Below are 19849 nucleotides of genomic sequence, written 5' to 3'. Positions count from 1 at the left end.
GGGCGGGGCCTGGAGACTTCTGGGCGTGGCGGCTGGACTGCGCGTGCGCACTGCTATCTCCGCCAGGTTGGCACCCTGACCTGAGGGCGAGGTCTGTAGTTCCCAAGGCTGGAGAAAGCCAGTCCCGGCAAGACCGCACCAGGGGATTCTGAGGAGACTTCAGAGCCCTTTTTTTCCGAGACCTCAGGCCTGTGTGTGAGGGGTCTGCCCGGTTGAAATCAGTAGTGAGACCCCAAGGGCCATCGAGTGCCATCTCCTGAAGGTGGGTTCATAATCCAACCAAAATGTTTGTGTGTGTGGGTGTGTGAGCCAGAGATGAGTAGGTGAAGGTATCTCTTTCCTAAAACGCTCATTCCACCCGGAAAGCCGCAGGTACTGACTCTTGCCGTTTTAGAGCTGAAACCTCTGAGGTGACCTAAGTGTGTAACAGTATACTGTTTATCAGCAAAGCTGTTTCCAGGTGAGAAAAGCTGGGTGCAGTGAGACTTTACTGTATAATATATTCTCTTTGCAGAAAAGGGCAGAATGAATTTTAGGCCCTTTTTCGAGAATACTGATTGCAAGGAGTTCTTTGAAACTAGAACAAAAAGCAATACCTTATTTACATTTTACAGTATTATGTCCACTAGAAATTGACTGTTTTCTTTTCATCCTTCTCTGCTCTATTATGAACTGGTGAGTTTAACTGCATTGAAGAGCCCGCAGATTGAGAAACATCTTTTTATTTATTTGTTTGTTTGTTTGTTTATTTATTTTATTTTGTTGTTGTTGTTGTTGCTATTTCTTGGGCCGCTCCCGTGGCATATGGAGGTTCCCAGGCTAGGGGTCGAATCAGAGCTGTAGCCACCGGCCTACGCCAGAGCCACAGCAACGCGGGATCCGAGCCGCGTCTGCAACCTACACCACAGCTCACGGCAACGCCGGATCGTTAACCCACTGAGCGAGGGCAGGGACCGAACCCGCAACCTCATGGTTCCTAGTCGGATTCGTTAACCACTGCGCCACGACGGGAACTCCGAGAAACATCTTTTAATTTATAATGCCTGGTCATGACATATCATTGAAAAATATGGAGTTCCCGTTGTGGCTCAGCAGTAACAAACCCGACTAGTATCCATCAGTACGTGGGTTCCGTCTCTGGCCTTGCTCAGTGGGTTAAGGACCCACTGTTGCTGCAAGCTGTGATGTAGGTCGCAGATTCTGCTCAGATTCAGTGCTGCTGTGGCTGGGCATAGGCCAGCCGCTGCAGCTCTGATTGGACCCCTCGCCTGGGAACTTCCATATGCCACAGGTGCAGCCCTAAAAAAAGAAAGAAAAAAGAAAAGTATTTTGTTTCTCACTTGTCTGGATAATGAAGATAAATTTTGGCCTGATGCTCAAAATTTCAGATTCTTCTGGGCCATCAGAAAAATCAACTTTGTGATCATATCTATTTAGATTCACGATGAAGTTCAGCAAATGGGAAATGTAAAGCTCTCATCCCAGGATGCCCATATTTCAGTTATCAGCATTACAGCATATTTCAAATATGCAAAGCATGCATAGATTAGCATTTTAGAAGGATTTTTTTCTTTTTCTATGGTCATACCTGCATCATATGGAATTTCTGAGGCCAGGGGTCCAATCTGAAACTGCAGCTGCAGGCCTACACCACAGCAACTGCAAGGCTGGATCTGAGCTGTATCTGTGACCTATGCCATACTTTGTGGCAATGCTGGATCCTTACCCCACAGAGCAAGGCCAGGGATCAAACCTACATCCTTACGGAGGCAAGTTGGGTTCTTAACCGGCTGAGCCACAACAGGAACGCCTAGAAAAATATAAACTTTAACTTAAAATGTGATCAACTCCTTCTGCCATATATTTAAGACATAGAGTAGCTAAAGTTAGCTTGCACAACATTTTGAGGTGCCTTCCAGCTAGGTTATTTTAAAATGAAATATACAGGGAAGTCCCCTGTGGTGCAGGCGGTTAAGGATCTGGTGTTGCTGCAGCTATGGTTTAGGTTGAAACTGCAGCCTGGGTTGGATTCCTGGCCCAGGAACTTCCACATGCTCTGTGTGTGGCCAAAAAATAAATAAAATAAAATATACATGTTACACACATATGCATCTGAATACACACATAAATGCACATATAAATTTCCAACATTATGTATGTCATATGTGTATGAAAATATATTATTTCTTTTTCTTAAACACAAATGTACTTCCAAATCAGTACATTAGGAGTGTTATCATGCAAGTAGGACAAAGCATGTGCAGCTGGACCCTTTTCTAAGAAACAGAACTCCACAAATAGATACTATGAATTTTCCTTTTTTTTTCTTACAAAGAGTGCTCAATTAATATCCCTCCATAAACTTAAGTTTGCACATATGTAGGCTTATTTGTAAGTTAACTTCTCAAGAGTGTACTTGCCTTTTGCATGTTAACTTGTGATATTGAGAAATTTCTCATTGTGATTATACCATTTGACATTATCACAGCAGTTAAGAATGTTTCTGCTACCAACATTTTCCCATTGTAACTCTCACTTCTTACTCTAGTGCTCCACTTTCACCCACCCTGAAGAAATAATGCATTTGTTTGTTTGTTTGTTTTTGCTTTTCAGGGTCACACCGTGGCATATGGAGGTTCCCAAGCTAGGGATCAAATTGTAGCTGTAGCTGCTGCTACACCACAGCCACAGCAACGCAGGATCTGAGCCACATCTGCAACCTACATCACGGTTCACAGCCAGATCCCCAACCCACTGAGCAAGGCCAGGGATCGAACCTGTGTCCTCATGGATGCTAGTCAGATTTGTTAACCACTGGGCCACGTGGGGAACTCCCTGAAGCAATAATGTAAAAGAGTCCTTTTCCATTTAAGTCCAAGCTTGATGAGGGTTTCTTACCTATAATACCTATGATTTTAGCCTTACCTGTCTTACAAAGAAGGCAAAAGTGTAATATTAGTTTGTAGGCTTAGCAAAATAAAATTTCAATCACAGAAGTATTTCTAAGATTATCTTTAATAGCTGAGCCGCTAACAATTCCTAAAAACTAGGCTGACAACATGATCTAGCACTTCTGCTTGAAGATTCAGCTTTATAAATATCTTTTTCATTGTAGATGCTGAAAACTCATGGAATAGCAGTAAAAATGTGTAGGCAGGTTTTTTTCAGCCAGTGGTGATGGAGGGAATCCTGCTTTTGGGTTCTGGAGATATGTGAACACACACCTCATACTAGACAGATGAGACTGACAACGGTCTACAGTCAGGTATCCCCGAGGGCCAGGGGAGGTGGATACACGATGTCACAAGGTGGTGGTGCCACTCTGGGGCAGAGTAAAACAACAGGAGCTGTAGAAGTAGGATTTCTACTGACAGGAAGATGAGGTGCCCCCTCGTCACTGTGGGAAGATGGGATTGGCTTCTTCTTCTTTTTTTTTTTTTTTTTGCCTTTTTGCCTTTTTGCCTTTTCTAGGGCCGCTCCTGCGGCATATGGAGATTCCCAGGCCAGGGGTTTGATCAGAGCTATAGCCACCCGCCTACGCCAGAGCAACAGCAACGAAGGATCAGAGCCGTGTCTGCAACCTACACCACAGCTCGTGGCAACACCAGATCGTTAACCCACTGAGCAAGGGCGGGGACCGAACCCGCAACCTCATGGTTCCTAGTCCGATTCGTTAACCACTGAGCCACCACGGGAACATCAGGATTGGCTTCTTTGAATAACTTTGTGCCTCACAGGGAGATGAACCCCAAGAGGTTGACCAAGTGAGATGCAGGTGGTTTGGCTGATATGAGAACTAACCAGTTGAAAGCCTTTCCCATTGGATGGTGGCAATAGCTGGTGAGAAAAGGTTAGGCTTTTGGGCCCTGTGAGGTTCAAAGATATCAAGACCAGCCTGTGGACTTTTAGGCCTTACTATACAAGAGGAAGAAGGAAGCATATGAAATGTTTGCTCTCTCGTGATTTTATTCCAAAAATTAATAAAATTATGTAAGAAATTTTGGGAAAAAACATAAAGGAGGATCAAATCATTCATAATACAGTTGTTGTATAAAAGCCAATGTGAACATTTCAAAATGTTTGTCACAAAGTTTTGTTTGTTTGTTTGTTTTTGTCCTTTTAGGGCCATACCCACAGCTAGGAGTCTAATGGGAGCTGTAGCCACCGACCTACGCCAGAGCCATAGCCACGCCAGGTCTGAGCCTCGTCCGTGACCTACACCACAGCTCACGGCAACACTGGATCCTGAACCCACTGAGGCCAAGGACTGAACCTGCAACCTCATGGTTCCTAGTCAGATTTGTTTCTGCTGTGCCACGACAGTAATTCCTGTCACAAAGATTTTTTTTGATGTGCATTTTAAAGCACTACTACTTTTTATCTTATATGTCCTGCTTTTTGGCACCAAGTATCATAATAAAACAATTTCCAGGAACTCTCATTGTGGCTCAGCAGATTGGGAACCCAACTAGTATCCATGAGGATGCACATTCCCTGGCCTGGCTCAGTGGGTTAAGGATATAGCATTGCTGCCAAGCTGAGGTGTAGTTTGCAGATGCAGCTCAGAGCTGGCATTGCTGTGGCTGTGGCATAGGCTGGCAGCTGCAGCTCTGATTCGACCCCTGTCTGGGAACTTCCATATGCCGCAGGTGTGGCCCTTAAAAAAAAAAGGTGGCCTATTTACAATCAAATATTATTCAGCTATAAAAAAGAAGGGAATCCTGCCATTGGTGACAACATGGATATATCTCAAGGGCATTATACTAGGTGAAGTCAGACAAAGAAAGACAAATACCAATAACTATGATCTCACTTATATGTATATATGAAATCTAAATAAAACCCAAAAAACAAAACAAAAACCAGAAAAATAAAAAACAAAACAATTAGGAGTTCCTTTGGTGGCTCAGCAGATTAAGGTTCCAACATTATCACTACTGTGACTTGGGTCACTGCTGCGGCTTGGGCTCAGTCCCTGGCCTGGGAACTTCCACACACCTCAGGTGTGGCCATAGATACAGAGAAGAGATTGATAGTTGCGGGGGGCTATGGGTGAAATTGGTGAAGATGGTCAAAAGCTACAAATTTCCAATTATAAAATAAGTAAGTCATTAGCACATGATCCAGCCATCCCACTCCTGGGCATCTATCCAGAGAAAAATGTGACTCAAAAAGATAAGTGTACCCCAGTATTCATTGCAGCACTATTTACAATAGCCAAGACATGGAAGCAACCTAAATGTCCATCAGCAGAGGAGTGGATCAAGAAGATGTGGTACATATACACAATGGAATATTACTCAGCCATAAAAACGAATGAAATAATGGCATTTGCAGCAACATGGGTGGACCTAGAAATTATCATGCTAAGTGAAGTTAAGCAGGAAGACACAGGCATCATACGCTATCACTTATATATGGAATCTGAAAAAAGGATACAATGAACTTATTTGCAGAACAGAAAGAAAAACAGGCTCACAGACTTTGCAAAAGGTATGGAGACGAGTTGGAGGGGGTGGGATGGACTGGGGTTTAGGATGGAAATGCTGTAAAATCAGGTTGTGATGATGGTTGTACAACTATAAATATTTTTTAAAAGGAAAATACTAAGTCATGGCGATGTAATGTACAGCACGGTGAGTGTAGTTAATGGTACTGTACTACATCGTTGAAAGTTGCTCGGAGTTCCTGTTGTGGCAAGGTGCTCATGAACCCAACCAGGATCCATGAGGACGTGGGTTCCATCCCTGGCCTCGCTCAGCGGGTTAAAGATCTGGTGTTGCCACGGACTGTGGTGTAGGTTGAAGGTGTGGCTTGGATCTAGCATTGCTGTGGCTGGAGCGTAGGCCGGCAACTGTAGCTCTGATTGGACCCCTAGCCTGGGAACTTTCATATGCTGTGGGTGTGGCCCTAAAAAAAAAAAGTTGCTAAGAGGCATTTTTTTTTTTCAAACTGGTCATCTTTTGTTGGGTGTTAATTCTCCATGAGGATATGAAAGGATTCAGGGCGGCTGGGCAAAGGTCATGGTCGGGAATGCAGAGTGAACCCTCTTCAGTGGTTCTCACTTGGCTCCTCAGGGTTCTGAAGTTAGAAAGGCAACATGGTGGAGTTCCCGTCGTGGCGCAGTGGTTAACGAATCCGACTAGGAACCATGAGGTTGCGGGTTCGATCCCTGCCCTCGCTCAGTGGGTTAACGATCCGGCGTTGCGGTGAGCTGTGGTGTAGGTTGCAGACGCGGCTCGGATCCCGCGTTGCTGTGGCTCTGGCGTAGGCCCGTGGCTACAGCTCCGATTCAACCCCTAGCCTGGGAACCTCCATGTGCCGCGGGAGCGGCCCAAGAAATAGCAACAATAACAACAACAACAACAACAAAAAAGACAAAAGACAAAAAAAAAAAAAAAAAAAAAAGGCAATATGGTGAGTTTCTTCAAAGGTATGGTGAGAGCACAGGATGGCAGGGAAGGCAGCAGGCTAAGATCATGTGAACCCATCCTGAGAGTTCCTTTTAGGAGATGACCCAGAACCTGCTTGCTAGTCTGCCCTCTGACCAGCCTCTTCCTTCCCCGAAGGAACACCCACTCTGAAAAAAAGCACCCAAGAGCCCATCCTTCAGGGCCAGCAGTGCTTTAGATGCCACAGATTGGCAGGGGGCTGGATACTGTCAGGAAAGTCCCGTGAAACCCAATCAGTGGCCACCACTGAAACCGTTCCTGGCATCTCGCACCGGACACACTCCCCTTAGGTCTCAGAACCAGGAACAGCTGTGCTTTTCCGGAACACTACACAGACACTGATTGTAGCACTCAACCTGTTCCCCTCTTCGCATTGGCTGCTAGGAAGATAAATGCCTAAGTATTACCTTTATCCCAGCTTTATCTTATTTTTCCTCTTTCTCTTTGCCATGATTTTCTCACATACAATTCTATATTCTTTTTTTTTTTTTTTTTTTTGCCTTTTCTAGGGCTGCTCCTGTGGCATATGGAGGTTCCCAGGCTAGGGGTCAAATCGGAGCTGTTACTGCCAGCCTACACCACAGTCATGGCAATGCAGGATCCAAGTGGTGTCCGCCACCTGCACCACAACTCGGGGCAACGCCAGATGTTCAACCCACTGAGTGAGGCCAGGGATCAAACCTGCAACCTCATGGATCCTAGTCAGATTCGTTACTGCTGAGTCACAACGGGAACTCCCACAGCTCTCATTCTTCAGCTGTCATAGTATGACGGACTTCTGAACCAGTACTGCTCTGTCATGGGAAACCCCACTGAAGGCAAAGCAACTAAGACTCACTAAGTTCGTTGTTAGATCGTCAGGGGTTGAAAAGCATATAAGCTGCCAGCATCATAGAAAGCCCAATGATACTTCCTTTCTTCTTGTTGACACACTTGTAATACCTGTGGTGACCTGGAAACAGGAGAGAGGGCCACTAGGAAGGCATGTTGTACACATTCTAATGTGAGGGCAAAGCTGAGGAAAGGCCTCAGGGTGGGAGGAAACAGTAGTCAAAAGCTAACCAGAGGGTGGCCAGAATTATAAAGAAAAACACAGAAGAGGGGCAGTCCTGAGGAGGCTGGCAACCGTGCAGGCCCCCAAAGCATGATGACTTGGGTTCCACCAAAAGATGGATCTGACTAGTTGTGCACTTTAAAATGCACAGACCTGGGAGATCCTGTCGTGGCACAGTGGAAACAAATCCAACTAGAAACCATGAGGTTGTGGGTTCAATCCCTGGCCTTACTCAGTGGGTTAAGGATCCGGCATTGCCGTGAGCTGTGGTGTAGGTTTCAGATACAGCTTAGATCCTGTGTTGCTGTGGCTGTGGTGTAGGTCGGCAACTACAGCTCCGTTTCGACCCCTAGCCTGGGAACCTCCATATGCTGCGGGTACGGCCCTAAAAAGACAAAAAGACAAAAAAAAAAAAAAAAGCACAGAACTGAAGGATAGACTACTTTAAATATTCATCTCGGAAGTTCTGCCTGGCAGGGAGATAAGTACTATAGATCAATATCTATGCTTCAAACTCATTTTCCTCAAGTCTTAGGACATTTCTTTAAGACAGAGGCAGGGGTACCAATTCTAAGCAACAGAAATATTTCCTTTCTGAAACATCTCAGAGCCAGCCTCTGATAGGACCCATCAAACGTGGAAATTCAGGGACTGACAATTTCACCTTGTCCTTCTCTATCTAATTTACTGGTCTGAGATAAGGTTTTTACTGGCCGAATTAATTCAGGGCAAAAAGAGACCGGAAGACTTGAAGACTGCTTTTATTTACATATGCGCATAAGACTCTGACCTCTTGGAAGGGCTCCAGCAATCCCTTTAGGGGTGAAATCCTGCCTTAGTATTCAGCTTGGCAGCTCCTCTAATTTGACATCCAGGGAGTTCCGTCGTGGCTCAGTGGTTAACGAATCTGACTAGGAACCATGAGGTTTTGGGTTCGATCCCTGGCCTGGCTCAGGGGATTAAGGATCCGGTGTTGCCATGAGTTGTGGTGTAGGTCGCAGACGTGGCTCAGATCCCCGCATTGCTGTGGCTCTGGCGTAGGCCAGTGGCTACAGCTCTGATTCGACCCCTAGCCTGGGAACCTCCATATGCCGCCGGAGCGGCCCTAGAAAAGGCAAAAAGACAAAAAGACAAAAAAAGAAAAGAAAAAAAAAAAGAAATTGTCATCCAGGAGCTTCTTCTCCTTCAGTGGTACAACCAACGCCGTCTTGGAGCCCTAGCTGTCCCCTCCTAGGAGAGATCTTAAAAGTTCTTCTCACAGGAAAAAAAAATTGTAGACATGAATGGTGACGCATGTTAACGACGCATTAAGGGTCGTGATTGTTTCACAGTGTATACATTTATTAAATCGTTATGCTGTACACTTGAAATAGTATAATGCTATATGTTAATTCTACCTGAATTATTAAAGGAAGAAAAAGAAAACATTTCTGGACTGTCCTTCTCAGCCTTCTTGGCACAGCGACCTCCTCTGGACCCAGAGGACACTACCGTCTCTGAAGAAAACTATCCTGGGAAGAAAGCATCAGGCAGTAAGCACCTTGACACAGGTCTTGGCAATGATTTTTTGAATCTGACACCAAAAACAAAAGCAAGGGATTTCACTGATGGTCTAGTGATTAGCACCCAGCGCCTATGTGGCTGCAGCCCAGGTTTAATCCCTGTTCTGGGAACTGAGATCCCACACTAAGCAGCTGCATTCTGGAGCCGAAAACAACAACAAAAACAAAATTGAACAAGTGGGACAACAGCAAAGTCAATAGCGTCTGCACAGCAAAGGAAATCTCAACAAAATGAAAAGTTAACCTATGGTTCCCATCTTAATTATGGTTCAAAAGGAGAAGCAGTACTTCACATTTTGAGTACTGATCTTTTCCCATGCACTAGCTTGGGAAACTGATGATGCTGAGCAGCAGGGCAATTTGCATTTCCCAGCCAGCCAGGACATCACAAAGGTAAACAATTCATACTCTACAGACAGCATACAGTGTTACTAGCTTTGTTTGGTTGTTGTGTTTTGTGTTTTTGGATCCCAGTATGTCCACAAGACATCTGTGTCCCTTGCTCCTGTTGAGAAGAAGGCAATTTGTCTTGAGATGACATCCACCATGAAGGGGCCAGGCCAGTAATGGTCATTTCCCCTAAGTTAAAACTTTCACAATCAATGGTCTTGATCACCTTAAAATAAATGAAGAAGTGATGCGCCTTGAACTTCCTAATTTTTAAAATTAATATGGCGCACCCAAGACACCGCTGATCCCACTGCACAGCAGCAGGAACTCCACAAACCTCCAGTTTTAAGTTGAATGACTTTGGGTATATATGGTACATTGGACTAAAATGTTCTCACCACAAAAAAGAAATAGTAATAATGACAGGTGATGAAGGTATTAACTAACCATATTGTGGTAATCATTTTGCAAAATTGAAGAGTATACTCCTGGGAGTTCCCCTTGTGGCTCAGCTGACCATGAACCCAACTAGTATCTGTGAGGATGCTGATTCGATCACTAGCCTTCCTCAGTTAAGGAGCCAGCGTTGCTCTGAGCTGTGGTGTAGATCCCGGACACGGCTTGGATCTGGTGATGCTGTGGCTGCAGCTCTGATTCGACCCCTAACCTGGGAACTTGCATATGCTGCAGGCGTGGCCCTAAAAAGCAAAAAAAAAAAAAAAAAAAGTGTACTGCTTAAGTTTACACAATATTATATGTCAGTTATATCTCAATAATGTGGGAAAATAAAAAAATTAAGTTGAATGGATCCATGACTTTAATGGAAGACCTAAAGCTAAAAAACTCTTCGAAGAAAACGTGGGGCAAAGATTCATGACATTGATTTTGGCAATGATTTCTTGGCAGTGACATAAAAGACACAAAAAAGAAACAAAAGAAAAAGACAAATTGGACTTCATGAACATTAAGAAATTTTGCACAGAAAAACACTTAACACACTAAAATGACAATCCACAAATAATTGTAAGTATTTATATTTGTAAATATTTCTCAAGGGGATTACTATTAAGAATGTATAGAAGAGTTCCCACTGTGGCTCAGTGGGTTAAAAACCTGACACTATAGCCATAGTGGATGACGTGGTTTCAATCCCTGGTCTCACTCAGTGTGCTAAGGATCCGGTGTTGCCATAAGGTGTGGCATAGGCTGCAGATGCAACTTGGATCCCTCACTGCTGTGGCTGTGGCCTAGGCCAGCAGCTGCAGCTCCTATTCAACCCCTGGCCTGGGAACTTCCCTACTATGCTACATGTATGGCCCTAAAAAGAAAAAATAGAGAGAAACCCATAAAGCCAACAATTAAAATTTAAAAACCCATTTAATAAATAAACAGGCAAAGGACTTCAGATTGATACACATATGGCCAGTAAGTACATGAAAATTTGTTTAACATCACTAATCAGTAAAGAAGTACAAATCAAAACTATGAGGTAAGAGTTCCCATTGTGGTGCAATGGAAACAAATCTGACTAGTATCTGTGAGGATGTGGGTTTGATCCCTGCCCCTACGTAGTGGGCTGGGGATCCAGCATTGCCGTGGACTGTGGTGCAGGTCGCAGACACGGCTCGGATTCTGTGCTACTGTGGCTGTGGCTCCGATTCCACCCCTAGGCTAGGAACTTCTGCATGCAGCAGGTATGGCCCTAAAGAAACAGAAAAAAAAAAACCACTATGAGGTACCCTTATACCCATTAGGATAGCTACTGTTAAGACAAAACAAAAACAAAATAACAAAAGTTGAGTAGGACGTGGAAAAACTATAACTCATCTGCACTGTTGGTGGGAATGAAAGAAGGTAGAGTCCCTATGGACAACAGTATGGTTTTCTTCTAAGAAGAAATGTTCCTCAAAAAAAAAATATATATATATATATTATAAAAAATATATATATATATATTTTTTGTCTTTTTGCCATTTGTTGGGCCGCTCTCGCAGCATATGGAGTTCCCAGGCTAGGGGTCTAATCGGAGCTGTAGCCACCAGCCTACACCAGAGCCACAGCAACGCAGGATCTGAGCCGAGTCTGCAACCTACAGGACAGCTCATGGCAATGCCGGATCTTTAACCCACTGAGCAAGGCCAGGGATCGAAGCCGCAACCTCATGGTTCCTAGTCGGATTCGTTAACCACTGCGCCACGACGGGAACTCCAAAAATATTTTTAAAAAAATATTAAAAATAGACTAAGATAGGAGTTCCCTGGTGGTGCAGTGGGTTAAGGATCTGGCATTGTCACTGCTTTGGCTCAGGTCACTGCTGTGGTGCAGCTTTGATCTCTGGCTCAGAATTTCTGTCTGCTTTGGGCATAGCCAGAAACAACAACAACAACAAACAAAATAAAAAAAAATAAGTTGGAGTTTCCATCGTGGTGCTGCGGAAACAAATCCAACTGGAAACCATGAGGTTGCTGGTTCGATCCCTGACCTCACTCAGTGGGTTAAGGATACGGCAATGCCGTGAGCTGTGGTGTAGGTCACAGACGCGGCTCAGATCCCATGTTGCTGTGGCTGTGGTATAGGCCGGTGGCTACAGCTCTGATTCGATACGACCCCTAGCCTGGGAACCTCCATATGCCACAGGTACAGGCCTAAAAAGACAAAAAAAAAAAAAAATTTTTACAAATCATGCCCAAAGGAGAGAGGTACCTTACTAAATGTCACATGGGGTGCAAGGAGCACAAAAGCAATTGTGATAGTTAAGATAAGTACAATGGCTAAAGGCTTTCCCACATTTGTTACATTAATAGATGTTACAGTTTTCTCAGATTTAATAATTGGTGCCAGAAAGGTTTTATACATAAACCATAAAGAAAAAGGGTTTCCTACAGTCAACTAAATTTTTCTCTGGTATGAATATTCTGATGAGCCAAATAGAGGAATGTCTCAAAAGACTTTTTTATGGTATATACACTATAAGTTCTCTAAATTGAGCAACATTTAGATCATAACAAAAAAGCATCAAACGTTGTTTTTACATTCCAAGCTGTTCACACCAGTGTAAATTGGTGCCTTATAGGAATGGAACCATAACTAAAAGCCTTCCTGGTGTCTTCCTTCAAACTGATTCTCAGTGGTATAAGTCCATCTATGTATGGAACATTATCTAGTATATACATGCCATAAAGTCCCACTTTAACTTCTCTGATGCACTTAAAGGATTGAACTAAGCCCGAAGGACCTCTTGCATATGTTACACTGAAAGGGTTTCTCACCAGTATGAAACCTGTAATGTATAGTAAGTTGGCAGCTATTACTAAAAACTTCCCTACAGTCTTACACATAGGATTTCTCAGCAGTATAAATTTTCCCATGCCTGAGAAGATGTGCAGCACAATGAAAGGCTTTCCGATATTCTTTACATTTATAAGGTTTATCACCAGGATGAATTTGCTCATGACTCACACGATGTGAGGCAGCACTAAAAACCTCTCTACAGGAGTTCCCATCATGGCTCAGCAGAAACAAATCTGACTAGCATCCATGAGGATGCAGATTTGATCCCTGGCCTTGCTCAGTGGGTTAAGGAACCGGTGTTGCCATGAGCTGTGGTATAGGTCGCAGGTGCGACTTGGATCTGGTGTTGCTGTGTGGCTCTGGTATAGGCCAGCAGCAACAGCTCCAATTGGACCCCTAGCCTGGGAAGCTCCATATGCCACAGGTGCATCCCTAAAAAGCCAAAAAAAAAAAGGAAAGAAAAGCTTTCTCCACATTCCTTACGTTCATGGGGTTTCTCACCAGTATGAATTCTATGATATTCTTTAAGGTTTGCAATGCAAGTTAAAGCTTCTCACATTGGTTACATTCGAAGGGTTTCTTACCACTGTGAGTAGTTTGATGTCTGGTGAGTCTTCCGGGCAGACCAAAAGCCTTCCCACATTCCTTACATTTATAAGTTTTCTTACCATCATGAACTCTCTTATGTACCTTAAGTCGATAGCTGTACCTCAAATCTTTCTTTCACTCTTGACACAGAGGGTTTTTCCCAGTATGAATTCTCTCGTGTATGTATAAAGGCCTTACCGCATTCCTCATGTACACAGGGTTTCCCAATAATATGAACTCTTCCATCTTGAGCAAAGTTTGAGGCACAACTCAAAGCCTGCCAACATTCTTCATCTTTATAGGGTTTCTTACCACTATGAATCCTCTGATGCAGAAAAAGAGATGAATGTTTTGTGGATATGAACGTTTTTCTATCGCTGATTAATTTGTAACTTGAATCCAAATCTAAAATAAATGAGAAAACAAGAATATTATCGGAGTTCCCATCGTGGCTCAGTGGTTAATGAATCCAACTAGGAACCATGAGGTTGCAGGTTTGAACCCTGGCCTTGCTCAGTGGGTTAATGATCTGGCATTGCTGTGAGCTGTGGTGTAGGTCGAAGATGCAGCTCGGATCCCGTGTTGCTGTGGCTCTGGCGTAGGCCAGTGGCTACAGATCCAATTAGACCCCTAGCCTGGGAACCTCCATATGCCGCAGGAGCAGCCCAAGAAATGGCAAAAACAAAAAAACAACAACAAAAAAAAACCAATATTATCATTGCATATCAAGAAAAAGGAAAGTTCCATAGTACAATTAGTGTACATTTCAAAATCTCCAGTAGAGATGATTGAGAGAATGCGACATTACAGTTATGAAATCTGAAATATTGAAAGGAAAGGTTTAAAAAAAAAAAACCATGATTTTATGGAGTGAAGTACTGGTAAATAATTAATAGCTAGCTTTGTACACACAGAGAGACACCCCTGTCTTGTAGTGTTTATGGTGTAAATGCTCCTATATTAATGTATTGATATACTTCAGTGAACATCGTGAGGGAGAGAGATGCACAGTCGACCTTGGCATGACATTACTGACCAGCTCGAACACCACTCCCATATAAAATGTAGGTATATATAAATATAGAAAAGGTGAATGTCTACACCTGATGACTCTGTAATTACAGGGGTCTCAAAATTACAAATGTCTCCCCCACTGTGGTTCATTCGTTCCCTCTTATGCGCAGCCATGTCTTCTTTTCTTTACATATCAAATGAGATCCTGAGTTTTTATTGCCTTATCTCCCCTTGAGGTATCCTATCACCCTACCCATCCTCTCTGTTTTGTTGATTCCTGTCTTTGTTAAGGTCTGGTCTAGCTTTACCTTTTAACCAAGGCCGACCATTCCAGTCATCCCCAGGAGAGTATGTCACTGAGACACGTCCCAGGTATAAAGACCACTTCTAATGGAATATTGAGTCTTTGGAGCAATACAGGTGACCTGAGTTATATAAAGCAGTCAACAGGAAAAATAGCAGGGACTACATGAAAAAGAACTGGAACAAGCAGACTGGTGGATCATAGTCTACAGGCTATACAGAGCAATAGCTTGAACAAAATCAAAAGTGCTGAATTCAGAACAAAAAGTATCATCTTGTAGAGTATGTTTTGTGTACAAAAAGTTGAAATAACATACAACACTTCCCATAATATAGGAACAAAATAAATTAAAATAACATCAAAAAACTGAGCAAAAAAATAAATAAATAAATGAAAAGGGAGTTCCTTTTGTGGCTCAGTAGTTAAGAACCCTACTAGTATCCATGAGGGTGTGAGTTCGATCCCTGGCCTCGCTTAGTGGGTTAAGGATCTGGCATTGCCACAGCTGCAGCATAGGTCACAGATGCAGCTCAGATTCAGTGTTGATGTAGCTGTGGTGAAGGCTGGAGGCTGCAGCTTTGATTTGACCCCTAGCCCAGGAACTTCCATATGCTGCAGGTATGGCCCTAAAAAGGCAAACAAATACATGAAAAAACTATGAGCCCTTCCATGTGTAAATGGAAATGTCCCCCACATAATAAATACTTAGGCAATAAGGAAATCAAAACTAAAATGGAAAAATTCTAACAAATCACAATGGAAAAAATAACTACTTGTCATAACCATGATCATTTATTATCAACATTTAGGGAATTCAAAGTGTCAAATATTTATTTCAATAAAAATGAAAGAAAGGAGTTCCCATTGTGGCTCAGCAGGTTAAGGATTTGGCATTACCACAAGCTGCGGCATAGGTGGCAGATATGGCTTGGATCAAGTGTTGCCATGGCTGTGGTGTAGGCCACAGCTATAGCTCCGATGTGACCCCTGGCCTGGGAACTTTGATATGCCACAGATACAGCCATAAAAAGAAAAAAAAAAAAGGAAAAAAGAAAAATAGTTTAAAATCAATAAATAATGTAGGATCCAAAATTTAGGAAATAAACAGTAAACCGTAAGAAACAAGATAGCTTAACTAATAAATTGAAGAGCTGGTGCTTAGAAATATCATGAATATTACCAAAACCTATCAAAGATTGTAAAAATAAGAAAAATTAAGTGCAGAAAATAAGACATGAAGCAATTTATTTGTATTACCAGAGTACTATATAATGGTATAATTGGATGCTAAGTGAACAAATTCATCAAAATTGACCAAAAAGAAAGACTTCTTGCCTATATTGTAATTTCTGAATATAAACTACTAAAATATGAGTATAGGCTAGCTGGACAAAGACACAATTCAAGGAGGGAGCTGGAGGAGTTCCTGTTGGGCTCGGTGGCTAAAGAATCCGACTAGGAACCATGAGGTTGCAGGTTTGATCCCTGGCCTTGATCACTGGGTTAAGGATCTGGTGTTGCTGTGAGCTGTGGTGTAGGTCACAGAAGCGGCTCAGATCCCGAGTTGCTGTGGCTCTGGTGAAGGCTGGCAGCTACAGCTCCAATTAGACCCCTAGCCTGGGAACCTCCACATGTAGTGGGTGCAGCCCTAGAAAGACGAAAGACAAAAAAAAATAAAAATAAAAAAAGAAGGGAGCTGGAAAGGCAAGCCTAGAAATCTTAGGCCAAAAAAGAAGGGAGCATTCAAAGGTTTACAGTCATGTGAATGGACAAAAATGTGAAAACAGTACCATTAAAATGAATTTCCAGCGGAAACAAATCCAACTAGGAACCATGAGGTTGCAGGTTTGATCCCCGACCTCTCTCAGTGGGTTAAGGATCTGGCTTGGCCATGAGCTGTGTGTAGGTTGCAGATGTGGCTTGGATCCCCTGTTGCTATGGCTCTAGCTTAGGCTGGCAGCTGTAGTTCCAATTGGACCCCTAGCCTGGGAACCACCATATGCTGCGGGTGCGGCCCTAAAAAGCAAATAAATAAATAAAATGGATTTCCTTAAAAATAAAAATAAAAAGGGAGTTCCTGTTGTGGCTTAGTGGTAATGAGCCCAACTAGTATCCATGAGGATGCAGGTTCCATCCCTGATCTCATTCAGTGGGTTAGGGATCCAGTGTTGCCATGAGCTGCAGTGTAGGTCACATTTGCAGCTCGGATCCTGCATTGCTGTGGCTGTGATATAGGCCAGCAGTTAAAGCTCTGATTCGACCCCTAGCCTGAGAACTTACATATGCTGCAGGTGCAGCCCTTAAAAAAAAATGATTAGGATTTGAAGACAAGGTTTGAAGATAAAACCCCAATCAGCTGAAGATACATACTAAGGAAATTACTCAGGCAACTAGTTAATAAGGAAATTATAGCGGGAGCTTGTTAAATAGTCTCTATAAAGCTGTTACTTCTCAGTCTGATACTAGAACTTCCAAGTCAGCAAGGGGGAGAGCTGGGCAAGGAACTTGAATATGAAGGGAAGGAAGCACGGACAAAGAATTTTAGAAAATCAGCTAGAAGCCATGGAACCTGTGCTGACAGCTCACGTCCTCCAAGACTTCAGCTTTGATGACGGGATTCTGAAGAAGCTGGCAGCTATCTTCATGGAGCTAACGACCTAATTGTCCCAAGAGGTATATAGAAGCTGAAGGAGGTCTATCAGGGACCGGGAAAACGAGGTTCAACTTTTGACGCTTTCCAACATGGTTAGCCAGCTGTTAAGTGAACAAATGTATGGCTGTAAGACTTTCTGCTTCATTTTTATCTTGCCAGTCACACCCAAAATGCCTCTTGTGGTCTAGGTTAATTCAGAATTTTACATAAAAAGGAACATGGAGAAATATTCCACCTTGGTTAGGTTAACATAAGAAAAGGCCACCAAGAGCGCAGCCAGAAGTACCTTGTTACAATGTAAAGGAAGGCTCTTAAAGGCTTACAGAGAGTGAGTCTAAGAGCAGAAGGAACAGTTGTGTTCAGGAGTTGCCAGAACATAAACAAAAAACAATGACAACCATAGCATAAAAGGCACGTAAGAGAAGGAAGTAAGCTATTATAAGGGCCTCACATATGCTGCATAATATCTAATTTGTTGGCACTCAGTTGTACATAACTTTCCCTGATAATACTTTTTATTTCTTAAAGGGGAGAGTACTATACCCTTTCATTCCAGATTTTAGTAATTTGGGGCTTCTGTTTTCACTCATCACTCAATCCAAAGGTTTGTATTTTTCTTTATCTTTCAAAGAATAAACTTTCAGATCATCGGTTTTCTTAATTTTTTTATGTATTCGGTGTTTCGTTTATCTCCGTTCTGATCATTATTATTTCCTTCCTTCAGTTTACTTTGGGTTTATTTTACCCTCTTGCTCTTGTTTCTTAAGGTAGCAGGTTAAAAGTTATTGACCAGAGATTTCCTTCTTCTTCCATAGAGGCATTTATGGCTTCAAATTCTCTCTTGACATGACTGTATTAGGTGCATTCCATAAATTTTGGTACATTGTATGTTTGTTTTCATCTATTTCACAAAGAACTAATGTTCACTTTCATTTCTTCTCTGATCTATTGATTATTTACGAATGTGTTGTTTAACTTCCACATACAGTTAAACTTCCCAAAGGTCCTTCGAAAGGTTATGAATTTTTCAATTGACTCAACTAAGGTCAAAAAACATGTTCTTTAATTTCAGTCCTTTTGAATATTTTCAGTCTTGTTTTGTGACCAAACATGATCTATCCTAGAGAATACTCCCTGTGTACAGAATGTGCTTTCTGCTGTTTTGAAGAGAAGTAATCCCATAGAATTGTGTTAGACCTATTTAGTTTATCACTGTTCAAATCTTCTTTTTCTGTCCAGTCGTTTGATCCATTATTAAAACTAGGTTATTGTAGTCTCCATCAATTACAGTTGAATTTTTTACTTTCACTCTTCAATTCTGTCACTTTTTGCTTCATGCCATTTTGGGACTTGATTCTTAGGTAAAACATTTCTTTCCTTCTTTTTTTTTTTTTTTGTCTTTTTGCCTTTTCTAGGGCCGCTCCTGCGGCACATGGAGGTTCCCAGGCTAGGGGTCTAATCAGAGCTATAGCCGCCGGCCTACGCCACAGCCACAGCAACTCAGGATCCGAGCCACATCTGCAACCTACACCACAGCTCACAGCAATGCTGGGTCCTTAACCCACCGAGCAAGGTCAGGGATCGAACCCACAACCTCATGCGCCACAATGGGACCTCCCGGTAAGACATTTCTAACAGTTGCTCTCTCTTGGTGGATTTGCCCTTTTATGATGTCTGTCTTTCTCCAAGCTTTGCCTTAAACTCTATTCTTTAATGTTTGCATAATATATCTTCTCCAACCCTTTTGCTTTAAAGTTTATCTTGTCTGAAATTAGTACAGCCATTTTAGCATCTTTTCATACTATTCACACACTCTGATTGTTTGAATCATTTACTTGTACATATTTGTGCCTTTGACTATAATATCTTTGTGGCAAATAGCATATATTGAGAACTTTTCTCTTTAAAATTCATTGTGCCACCTTTTATGTTTAACTGGAGTATTTACTCCATTTTCATTTAATGAAATTACTGATAGAATATACATCTGGTCTTTTCCTATGTCTTATGTTTTTTTATTCCTCTGTTTCTCCATTATTGGTTTGTTTTCTCTTGTGTAGATATTTCTAGGTATCTGTTAAATTCCCACACTATTTCCTTCTCCAGTTTTAAAATTTCAATTATTTTCTCTCTCTCTCTCTCTTTTTTTCTTTTATTGACCGCCCCACGACATGTGGAGTTTCTGGGCAAGGGATGGAATGTGAGCTGGAGTTGTGACCTACCCCACAGCTCCAGCGGTGCCGGGTCCTTAACCTACTCTTCCAGGCTGGGGATCAAACCAGATTCCCTGCCACTGCAGGGACACTGTTGATCCCATTGTACCACAGCAGGAACTCCTGTTATTTTTTCTTTTCTTTTCTTTTCTTTTTTGTCTTTTTGCCATTTCTTGGGCTGCTCCCGCGGCATATGGAGGTTCCCAGACTAGGGGTCGAATCAGAGCTGTAGCCACTGGCGTATGCCAGAGCCACATCAACTTGGGATCCAAGCTGCGTCTGCAATATACACCACAGCTCATGGCAACACTGGATCCTTAACCCACTG

General features: G+C 42.6%; 1 protein-coding gene and 1 long non-coding RNA gene across 3 annotated transcripts in view; one reads left to right on the top strand and one right to left on the bottom strand.

Annotated features, from left to right (window-relative positions):
• NFKBIB (NFKB inhibitor beta) overlaps window positions 1-19849 on the bottom strand; it is a 1076695-nt gene that overhangs the window by 888005 nt on the left and 168841 nt on the right. The window lies entirely within an intron of this gene.
• LOC146402356 (uncharacterized) lies at window positions 98-10266 on the top strand. 2 transcript variants are annotated; one of them, XR_014806177.1, is made up of 2 exons: window positions 98-262; window positions 8918-10266. It is a non-coding gene; the product is annotated as an uncharacterized LOC146402356 (long non-coding RNA). The 2 variants fall into 2 exon arrangements; XR_014806176.1 differs by lacking the exon at window positions 8918-10266 and adding an exon at window positions 4124-4441.

This window comes from Sus scrofa, chromosome 6, assembly GCF_054392235.1.
Source record: "Sus scrofa isolate SSC_HxYL_T2T_F1_AM1 chromosome 6, Sscrofa_HxYL_maternal_Yorkshire_Landrace_v2.0, whole genome shotgun sequence".
Classification (NCBI taxonomy): domain Eukaryota; kingdom Metazoa; phylum Chordata; class Mammalia; order Artiodactyla; family Suidae; genus Sus; species Sus scrofa.
This window is presented reverse-complemented; position numbering and strand designations above follow the sequence as displayed.